Source organism: Lonchura striata, chromosome 13 (assembly GCF_046129695.1).
Source record: "Lonchura striata isolate bLonStr1 chromosome 13, bLonStr1.mat, whole genome shotgun sequence".
In the NCBI taxonomy this organism is placed as follows: domain Eukaryota; kingdom Metazoa; phylum Chordata; class Aves; order Passeriformes; family Estrildidae; genus Lonchura; species Lonchura striata.
Genome location: NC_134615.1, coordinates 23,493,400 through 23,505,029, shown reverse-complemented (window position 1 = coordinate 23,505,029; position 11,630 = coordinate 23,493,400). Strand labels below are relative to the sequence as shown.

At 50.4% G+C, this 11,630-nt stretch overlaps 1 long non-coding RNA gene across 1 annotated transcript in view; it reads right to left on the bottom strand.

Moving 5' to 3' along the window:
* Positions 1-696: 696 nt before the first annotated feature.
* LOC144247072 (uncharacterized) overlaps positions 697-11,630 on the bottom strand; it is a 117,348-nt gene continuing 106,414 nt past the window's right edge. Inside the window, exon 3 of the long non-coding RNA XR_013340769.1 lies at positions 697-1,061. This is a non-coding gene — a long non-coding RNA (uncharacterized LOC144247072). The remainder of the gene's footprint in view (positions 1,062-11,630) is intronic.

Sequence of the window (11,630 nt, the reverse complement as noted above, 5' to 3'; positions counted from 1 at the left end):
TCCCTTCCTTCCCTTTCCCCACATCTGGCTGCCCCTGCGTGTCCCCACGCCCCGCTCTGGGGTTTGTGCTGCTCCCCCGTGCCAGGCTGGGGCTCAGGTCCTCCCCCTCCCCTCCCAGGTGCCCACCTGGCAGCCCCTTTGCTCCTCCAGACAGAATCCTGTCCCATGCCCTAAGACACCCCCCTAGTCAGATTTCCCCTGAAAGGGAAATTTTTCTTGTACAGTAAGTCCTTACCAACAAAAGAGACATCCATCAGGTGCCATACACAAGTGAGGCTACCAATAGTAAAGTTACTCATGCTCCACAAGCACTAAATTATTCCTCATCACACTGGCCTAGCTGCTCATTTCGTCAGGCTGTCACACAATATATTAATATGTTGGCTGTTTGGGGCTGAGAACTCTTCTATTTGTTCAGTAAAACAGATACTGCACACCCCGGGCACCATATAAAAATAATAAATTACCATAGCACACAGGCAAGGTATTACTTGTCTCTCTCCTTGCCTTTACTTTATCCCCTCCATCCTCTGCCTTTCCTCTGATCAATTCATCTTCCATTTACTTTCTATTTCTGTCTGTAGGTTTCTCTCTAATACATACTGCTCTGATATTCCAACCATGCCACCTGCTCCACAAGTACAACTACAGAGGCTCCACAGATGTGGAGGAAATCAACAAAAGTTCAAGGGGAGGAGAAGAAATAATGTCTATACTGCATACTACAAGAATATTAGGAAAAAGGAATCCAGCCTCTACCTGGTGCTGTCTCTTCGGCTGACTTGGACGCCTCCCGATTCCTGCCAGACTCCCTTTACTCTTCACATCCAACACAGAAATGTGGAGACTTGGTAGCCAGAGGAATTGAACAGCCTTCTCTTGGAGGCAGGTTGGGAACCCAATCTCCCTTGCAGGTCAAAATGTCCTTTAATTCTGGTAGGCTGTGTTGAGATGGGAATGAATAAACTCTCTCTTCATTTTAGCGTCCAGCTCGTGGAAGCTGCACAGGCTGGATGTTAAGTCTGTCCAAATTCCTCTCCTCTTTGGCAAGGTTATCCTACCTACAAAAATAAGAATTAAAATTAAGGTTTTGTTTGGCTTCTTACAAGTTCAGATTCTGCCCCACGCTTTCCAGGACACAGTTCCAACCCAAGTTTTAGCACACAGGCTCCCCAAGAGCACGCGCAAAGTCACGGGATGTCAATAGTTATTGCAATACTAAGTGCATTATGTTTCCAAAGCATCACATAAGCTTAACTAATAAAAAAACCGACAGAATTTACTGTTTGTTCTTTAAAAAAAAATAAGCAAAGAAGCAAAATTTAAATATTTATTGAAAAGCTAAATATTGTAGCCTTGTGCAGTTATTGGCAGGAGATGCTGTGCAAATAAAGACCCGGCCGGCTGCTGCCTCCCACATCCCTGGGGCTGGCCCGCGGCCCTGCACCGGGGCTGGCACCGGGGGATCTGGCACCGGGGGATGTGGTACCAGGGCTGGCACTGGGGCTGGTACCGGCGGATCTGGTACCGGGGGCTCTGGTACCGGGGGATGTGGTACCAGGGCTGGCAGTGGGGGATCTGGCACCGGGGGCTCTGGTACCGGGGGATGTGGTACCAGGGCTGGCAACGGGGGCTATGGTACCGGGGGCTCTGGTACCGGGGGATGTGGTACCAGGGCTGGCAGTGGGGGATCTGGCACCGGGGGCTCTGGTACCGGGGGATGTGGTACCAGGGCTGGCAACGGGGGCTATGGTACCGGGGGCTCTGGTACCGGGGGATGTGGTACCAGGGCTGGCAGCGGGGGCTCTGGTACCGGGGGATCTGGCACCGGGGGCTCTGGTACCGGGGGATGTGGTACCAGGGCTGGCAACGGGGGCTATGGTACCGGGGGCTCTGGTACCGGGGGATGTGGTACCAGGGCTGGCAGCGGGGCTGGTACCGGGGCTCTGGTACCGGGGCTCTGGTACTGGGGGCTCCGGTACCAGGGGATCCGGCACCGGGGGCTCCGGTACCGGGGCTGGCACCGCGGCTCCGGGCGCTCCCCGGGACAGCGCCGCGGTCCCAGCCCTTCCACGGCTCCGGTTCGGTTCGGGCCCGCGGCTGCCTGCCACGGGAGCTCTGGGCAGCTCCAGGAGCCGCTCCCTGGGCAGGGCAGGGGCAGACACCGACCCCGGCACCGCCGGCACGGGCCGGTCCCGGTCCCGGGGTGCTGCGGGAGCCTGGCCCGGCCCGGCCCAGCTCCAGGTGAGCCGGACTAGCCCGGGGCAATCTCTGCTGCTTCTGGCACCTGATTCCCACCCCTCCGATCCCACGTGGCCGTGCATTAGTGATGGGCACTGCTGGCAGATGGCAAAGTTCGAGCCGGGCTAATTAAACATACCGAGCTAATAACCTTCCATTTTGGGACTGGTATAATTCATAATTTAATGTATTGCTGCTGAGACATTAACCTTTCAATGACTGGCACAGTGCCCACAGCAGCCTGAGTGCTGACCATCTTTCAGGAAAATGAGTATTATTGTTAAAACAGGTATAAATCATTCATGGCTTCAGCTTTTGTGTCAAGCTGCACATGAAAATAAGTAGTAGGCTGGGTAATTTATTTACCTTTTGGTGGTTATTCTTATGATTTCATGATCATATTCTCTGATTCATAAACACTGGCCGATTGCCATTCTGTTCTCGTTTTACCATTTCAATATTGCAGTGGTTATTCTGATTTCCATCTTTTAACAAGTTCAAGACTGGTGCAGAGTTGCTTGATCCAGACACAAACATAATCTTATTTCAAGGAGGAAAAACTTATTTTAAGCTAATTCCACAGTATTCAATACAATTATTAAAGCTACCAACTTGTTACAATTTAGCATTTTGCTAAAGAAGTGTTTCTTTGGTGCATAAACACACAGATTAAAAACTTTTCAAAATTCTCCTTCAGAATTAGGAGGAAGCTCACAGGTTACTAAAGAGTTTAGTAAAGATCATGTCCTATCTCTTCCAATCAAACGGTGAATGAAAATGGCCATGCTCAATCAAAAGGGCAAACTATCTCTGTCTTTGAAGGCACATTAAAGATTGGTCTAAAAAAATCCTAAGTGGATGCTGAAGAACTAATCTATTTGCAAAATTGCTATTTTTGAAGAAAAAATTAACTAAGAAATCGCCGAGAAGCTGTCTGTGAATGTCTGCCACATTTTGTGCCTAGGATAATGCCAAGACCAGGACATTTTGGAGGCATAAGAGAACAAGGAACAGTATCAGCACCACTGATTTTAATCTTCCCTCAGGACTTCCCATGGTCACTCTCAGGACTGTATGAACACTGCCAGAAGATAAAGTATTTGAACCTGTTCGTGGGGACAATATTCAGACCCCCTTGGAACAGGAAGTATTTGAGAGTTTGAGGTTCCTCTGGATACCTTCTTCATATTGGAAACATACAATGTTAGACCCAAGAACATCTGTTTTTTTCTGTAGAGAATGATGCAGGAAACAACCCCTCACTCCCACAAGTGGTCACCTGCCTCTGTTAATCCATCTCTGTGTCAGCTGGGGCCCAGGGCCCAGCTAGTACACCCTCCCTTTGCTTCTGAGATGTGTCATTGAGCCAGATGCACCTGGATCAAAGCCTGGCAGCTCCTTGTTCCATGGACACTACAGCGTCCCTGCATTTCACTCCCTCTGCTGGCTCCAGTCATACATCAAATGAAGGTTTTGAGACCTGAAATTTCGTTAAGGCTGGGACATCTAAAATTCACCTGGATCTCCAGGCGCCAGGGCCTGCCCTGCCCCGCTGTCCTCACAGGCAGCTGGCAGGGATGCAGCCCTTCCTCGTCCCAGCCACAGCATGTCGGGCTGGGGACAGGACCAGGCGCTGCCAGCACTCCCCGTGGTACGTCTGAGCGGCACGTTGGTGTCTGCACTCCACGCTGGCTGCTCCCAGCCCTGCAGGAGGGCAGCAGCTCAGCTCACCTGGCCGCACCTGTCGGGTGCAAGGTGTGTGTGACCGCGGTGACTGCAGCGCTGCCCCGTGCCACGCCGACTGCTGCTGCTGCTGCTGCTGCTGCTGCAGCACGGCGTGGGGAACCGGGGCAGCAGGAGCCTGGCCACAGCTGGCATCTCAGGAAGAAAGGTCAGGAAAGTAACGCTCTTCTGGAGCCCCCCTCCTCGGGCTGAAGGAGCAGGGGTGTCCCAGCTGTAGATGTGTGCTGGTGCTGGCACAGCTCCTTGGGAAGTCAAGGCCCCGGCTCTGGTGGGCTGCTGGAGCATGACCCTCGTGGCCAACGTTCCCTGACTCAGCCGTGCTACGCAGATGGGCTCTTATGCAATTTTTTGCTTTCCAGTAGCCACGTGACTTTCTATGGCAAGAATTACTCAATGTGCAGTTCCTGTCTGAAGTGGCCTATCCAAAGTATTCAAAACAAGTCCTGAGCAAACCCGCATCTCGAGGGCTGGTGTTGCCTTTAGGCAGATATTGTTGTTATTTCACAAGTGGGAAAACTGAGGTAATTTTTTCTTTAAAGGGGGCAGATACTGCACATGTACAGGCACTGAACACCCTTGGTGCTTGTCTAAAGCTGAGAAGCATTGCAAACACCTAAACGTGATAGAGAGGATGCAAATTTGGGCATGAATCCCCCTAAACCATGATGCTTTTTGCCACACACACATTTACTTTCTGTAGAGATGGACTTTGTACCTCATTGTTAAAATACTTGTCTGCGGTTATTCTGTATTTCAGGTTTTTGGTATTTCTCCCTCGTTCACATGCCAGGTGGCAAACCCGAAACTGGAGCAGAAGTCACTTCCTACATTGTGGTTATAAGAGAGTTAAAGTTCAGATTTCTAATTGCTCTCTCGAGGCCTTATTACTTGTTGATTAGAGTCTTTTGGGAACTGCATCAAACCTATAATAATAAACACTCATTTCACTGGAAGTTTGTAGCTTCTGTGGCAGCCCCGCAGCCCTTCTGTAATGGCACACGTACAAACCAACCAGGAAAGGCCTCTCTAACTTCTTCAGAGGCTTTCCAGGCTGGGCAGGTCTGAGCCATGGGCATTTACCTGCCAGACTGGAGCTGGGGCCGCCTGTGCCCCGTGCCCCCTCCCAGCCCGCAGAGCAGCAGGGCAGGAGCCTGGCGGGGAGCACATCTGTGCAGGAACAGCTGCTGGGCTTCCTCCAGAACAGCGACTGGCTCCCTAAACGCTGCAAGGTTTGGGGACAGCCCCAGGTGAGGAGAAGCAGGACTGCCAGCACCCTGCTGGCGGTCAGTCAGTGTTCACAGTCCATTATCTCCCGTTCCCTTCTGGCATCTGACCAGAACAGATATCCTAAAGGATATCCTGGAACCCAGGTGCTCTATGCTTCAGCAAAAGCCTCTGCCGTGTGAGGGTGCTGCTGGAGGAGGACACGTTTGCTGTATGAGCTGGCACAATAAATCTCCCTCCTCCCACAGGTACCCCTGGCCTGACCAGCCCCATGAAATCTGTGGGCTGATGCCCAGTGCCAGCCCAGGCTGGGGATGCTGGAGCACACAGCACACATGGGGACACAGCCCCCAGATCCCCAGCTGGGACACAAGAGGGTCCTGCCAGGAGGAGCAGAGGTGGGACAGTTGCAGATGCTCTGTGTCTCATCAATGCACGTGTTCCTAATTGCAAACCCTCTGAGTTCTCCTACTCAAGCAGTACAAGGTGTTGTTCCTGGACTAGGTGCTTTGGAAGTGCTCGTATGGCATCACTTTTACAGGCTGGATGTCCGAAAGGACGGGACGGGACGGGACGGGACGGGACGGGATGGGATGGGACGGGACGGGATGGGATGGGATGGGATGGGACGGGACGGGACGGGACGGGACGGGATGGGATGGGATGGGACGGGACGGGACGGGACGGGACGGGACGGGATGGGATGGGAAGCACATGGATTGTCCCAGGCAGGAGAGAAGTTGCTGCAAGTCTGCTCTTGGCGAGTCTCCAGAGAAGGGCAGTGGGTCTCCTGGAAGCCCCCAGAAGGAATGAGCCTGGAGTCAACGCAGGTGTTGGCTGCAGCTGCTGCCTCAGCTGGGCAGTACCTGTTGGAAGGGGCGGATCGATGCCAGCCCAGGCAGCCACGCATGAGCTGCTCCGCAGTGGCTGCTATTGATCAGAGCCAGCGGCTGCCGATAGCAACGCCGAGCGGGCTGACAGGCCGACGAGAGGGAAGGAGGAAACAGCCTTCGCTGGTGGCAGACGCACAGAAGAAAGCCGATAAAAAGTCAATTCCACTTAACTGAATGGCTGCTAACTAAATATTTTTGGGGCCAGAGTCTTCCCAGATAGCAGCTGGAATGTCTCTGCTCCAGAACTGAGACATCAAGTGAGTGTGGCAGCGACGGCTGAGATAAGAGACGCTGGGATGGCCGGCGGAGGAGAACCTGAAGAGCCAGCCCTGCCTGCCTGCCCAGCACAGCCACACTCCGGAGGAGGACAGAGATATCCAGGACTGCTTTTCCCAGGTCCAATACTAAGATTGTGCACAATGTCTCAGGCCAACTTCTAGTGGACTGTATCAGTGCTTAAGGCACCGAATATAAAGTAATTCTCCAGCAGTTTGATTAATAGTGTCATAGTCATAGCTTCAGTTCAGGTTCAACCTTTTTAACGTTTTATTATTTTACAGCGTAATAAATCAGGGCAGCAGGAAAAGACAGATGCAGGAATGTCCCTGTCTCCCGTCTGCTGGTGCAGACAATGGGTCATGGGATAAGGGCTTGCAGGGCTGAGGCAGCTGACAGAAAATCTCCTGGAGAGGAGTCAGTAACAGGGCCAGCGGCGCGCTGAGGAAGGAAGGAAGAGGCAGCTGGAAGCCAGTCAGCATGTCCTGTGGAGCTGGAGCACTGACCAAGGAAGGAGCAGGCCGGGGTTCCCAGGGGACTAGCTGGGATGGAGATGTGTCCTTGCTGACTGCAAGAGGAAAGGCGCTGTGCCACAGCACCAACTGTCCCTGGGCAAAGTGGGATGCACCCTTCCTCACAGAGCCAACGAGTCCCTTCCTGCCCTTCCAGCAGTGACCAAATCAAGCTCACCACACTGGTCCTTACTGGGCTTGCTGGTGCAGGGACGGACTCAGCTCAAGGGCTGTCATGGGAGGCTGCAGCTGAGGGAAAGCAAAGCTGAGCCGTGTAGAGCCGCTGCAGAGAGGAGAAAGCAGAAGCTTTGCAGCTCACTTGGTGGACAACAGTATAGTTGATACAGGTGAAGGAAAGGAGATGTTTTTATGAGATGCAAAGAATAAGAGAAGTACATGTAGAGGTTCATCTCAGATGGAGGTGATGGAGGGACTGTGGGAATGTGAACCTAAAACACGCAGAGCAAGGGCCAGAGTTGGTGAACAAACTCGACTTGTTAGGAAGGAGGGATGGAGGAAGAACAAGGGATCTGAAGGGATAAAAAAGAAAAATCAAATATGAAGAAAACTCCTCAGGTGTATTTTTTATGGACTGAAATGTGTGTGTAGCAGCAAAAAGAAGTGGCTGTGGCAATCAAAGGAAGCAATGACAGAGCCTTGGAAAAGAGGTTTTGTCATTAGAATGGAGAGTGGAGAATGATCCAATCATTCAGAAATTGTGAAGGGTAAGGGAAAAACTGGGTCACAGTAAGAAAAACTCCATGGAAAAGTAACAAAAATCTAATAAATGTACTTTGCTTCTCATATCACCTTGTTTGTTTTCTTCAATGCAAACCTCGGGACAACACATAGAAATGCAAATAAATTTGTGTGCAACATGGCGAGAACAAGGGAGACTAATGCTTGAAATTTCTGCCCTGTATTTATAGGCTGCTGCTTATATTGCAAAGCAAAACTAGTTGTATATTGAACAAATATTGCACTGTTTTCCATCTTCCTTTAACAGGAGTTAATTTTATTTTTAAATTTTAATTAGTTTCATGCAGGGGCCTGGTAGTCCCAAGGCAGAGGCACCACAACTTACAGGTTATTTGTCATCACAACTTCAGGACTGTGAAAAGAGGTGTAAGTTACAACCCAGGGAGCGGATGACTAAAATATTGTCAGCAGCTGGACTCGGCACACAGTTACTGGTATTTGCATGGGCTGATGTTCAGGTGTTTATAAAACAAAGTCCTCGGTGCAGTCAGTGCCTGCCTGCCACTGATACCAGGCTTGCTGTCGGGTGGATGTTGCAGGCTGGGCCACCCAGGCCACTGACACGGACAGTCACACTGACATCCACAAATCCCACCGTTGCTACCTGCATGCTTTTAAAGAGAATGCCTTGAAACCTTGTATTTCCTTCTAGGTTAATTTAAATAAAGGTTAACTGCGAGATTTAAGCCACTTTCTGACAGTGAACCTTCAAATACATAGCGAGGGCATTGGCACAGCCTTCAGCCCATGTGCACCATTGCTGGACAGTCAATGGGTTAAGGGAAGAAATCAATTCAATATTCCAGTATCTTTTCTGCTAAATTATGTGCAATTCCAAACTAGATTGAAATCCAGCCTGTTTCATTCTGCTTTCCTACCAGGCTACCTCCTTGCATTCTGTTATACTGGAATGTTTTAAAGCTGACATGGTAAAGGAAAAACTAATGAAATCTATTAGACTTCCAGTACAAAAGAGAAGAGATTTCGAAGAAATACTGCACAAAAAAAGGGCAGATTAAAAAATTTGAAGCAGCAGAGAACAGCAACTATGTGTCACAGAAAGATAAACACAAAAAGCTCTGCTCTCTTATAAGACACCCACAGTCTCCATCTGTCATCCCAACCCTTCCTCTCCCAACTGTTCTTAAATTAAATGAATGCTTCTAATGGGCAATTTTCTCATGAAAGCATATGAGAATTCATCCAAAGACAAATTAAAACAATGCCGTGGAATCAAGCAATTCACCTCTCTCACAGGCTGCCTGGATTCAATGGCTGCATTTGCAATAGAAAAGAAACAACTATAAAACACCCCAAAAAAGAAAAACCAGCAAAAGAACAAACCTGGCACTGACCATAGCCAATGCAAACACAGGTCACTCTCTGCAATCATTCTCACAGTCCTACAGCTGAGACTAAAGGTTATTTTCCTCTGTGTAAGAGACTCGTGTACACATCAGATTTACTGGTTCTGTCCTTTGTGGGCCCTGCAGTCCAAATGCCTCCCAAGGGATCAGCAGTGTTTAAAGTATATATTATGTTTTTCTACATGTAAATAAGCCTAGCTTGGGCTACTGTGTTTTAAGTGGCTTTAAAATGTATTTTCCTACTCCTCACATACCGTTTTTGTTTGGTTTAACATCCTACACAGCATCCCATCCATGCTAGACATGAATAACATGTTCAGATTTTCCATTCTCACTTTGGTTTCTGGTCACCTGAATTTTGAGGTTAGTAACAGAATTCTTCTGTATTTGGGTTGAATGCATTTAATTTCTGTTACTTGAAGCCTCAATGGATGTATTAGCAAAATTGCAATGAAATGTTTCTATTAAACTGAGGTCTGAGGGAGAACACTTGAAAAGGTGCCAGATCTTAAACTCAGACCCCATCAGCTGCCAGTGCCTCCTTCATAACAGGTCTCGGCTGCCTCTGTATTTCACTGTTTGCTCTTTGCATTCACCCCAGGCACTCCGAAACCAAACGGTTTTGGTATTTTAGTTTTCTTAGCTAAGAGTCCCACTAAATTTAGATCTAGCAGCAGAAAGGAACCAAAAGGAGATGAGCCACCCCCGGGGCCCCAGAGAAGCTCCGGGTGCCCGAACAGGCTGAGGCTGGAGCACCTGGGATGGGGGACGTGTGTTTGGGCGCTGCTCCTCACGGCTGATGGTGCAAGCAGGGCCTGGCCAGGGCCGTGCTCGGGAGTGCCCGTGCTGCTGGCAGGGATGCTGCAAAGCTGCCTGGACAAAGCAGGGGCTCCATCACCGCCCCTCTGCTCCAGACCTGCTGCTGCTGCAGGGGCTTCGCTCCTCTCTCTGGGTCTCGGCACCACCCCACAGAGCATGCACTGCCAGTCCCCTTGGGTTTCCTCCTCTGTTTGCTTTAATCTTTCGTGCTCCCTCTCTGCTCTCTCGCCGTCTTTGCATGATTCCTGCCCTCACCCTCTTCATTACCAAAGTCACTGGGACTGCTGGGGCTGGCAGCAGAAGGGAACTGACCCTCCCCAGACCCCCCGCTCTCTGTGACTCCTGCATGTGCTCTTTCACAGTTTCTCTTACTGAAGTCCCTCACTGTTGTACTTAACCACCGTGAGTGACAGAAATCCAATGCTGACCACTTCATTATGTACCGACCTTGTCCCCTGGCCTCCTGCCCCTCCATCTCTCTTGGGCAGTTTGCCCTGTGTCGTGAGTCCTTGTTAAAGGTCAGGACCCCAAACCATCAGCGCTGGCCGTGTTGTTTTACTGTATCACCAGAGAAATCAGGGCTGTCGGATCTCATTAGAGCCCTATTTACGGGCGGAGTGCCGCTCCTGGCGCGGGATGAGCCGCTACCTTTGAAACACAATCTTCCCCAGATCAAACCAGCAGCACACAGGGATTATATTCCAGCAGTCAATCTCTCATAATCGCTCCCACCCTTATTGGCATGGCTACTGCAGGCCCTGCATGAGAAGGGAAATCCTCTTAAAGAAATACTCCCTGCAGGAGTAGGAGACTGCTTCCTGATGAAGGGGCACAGGCCGTGGCCACAGGGAGGGAGGGCAGGTGGCCACAGGGAGGGAGGGCAGGGAGGTGGCCACAGGGAGGGAGGGCAGGTGGCCACAGGCTGGTCTGGAGCAGCCAGGCCAGCAAGCCCCGAGCCCTGCCTGGCTCGGCGGGGCAGCGGAGCAGAGCAGGCAGGCTGATGGAGAAGCGTGAGCTGATCCTCTCCGTGTGCCCCAAACCAGCCCGGAGCTGTCACCACCGCCAGAGCGGGCAAGTGACACCGCTTCCTGCGCGTGACACCACAAACCAGGCAGCTCTGGAAGGTTAATTATTCACAGCCTTAGAAAAACTTCTTTAAATTGTAACTGTTATCAGCTCCTTCTCTGATACGAGTCCTAAAACAGAGAGACCCTTTCCCTCTCGGATTCCAGCCCAGTTTTCAGCCACAGCCATGACAGCGCACTAAGGCATTTCCAGAGGATGCTGTCAGGTGGGATGGGTGGTGAGTAACATCGTGCTCCACATGTGAACCTGAGCTTTTGAAAGAAAGTTTCAGTGTGGCTGTTTCAGCACCACTGTGTGCTGAATTGATAATTTCCCCAGTGCACAATGCAGAACATGATGCAAACCCATTACATGAATTCTGAGGACAAAGAGAAAATCAGCTGCCTAAATGAGAATAAATCAAAATGTAAACACAGAGGCTAACAAGAATCATAGGAATAACCTTGAGAACCAAATCCCATCTAGGACAAATCCCTGTACAACATGGCAGGACAGAGGAGGCAGCATGTTAAGATCACAAAATACAGATATTTCACTTAAATGAGATTTTGTAAGAATTGCTTTTTGGGCCACATGAGCTCCGAGTTGTGCACTGCAGGGTGGCACCTCAAGATTCTTCTAGAAGCATTTATGGTATTTCAGCCTTCCTTGCCTGAAAAATCCCACCTTATCAGACTATGATGTTCCTCCTCCTCATGATAAGTCGAGCT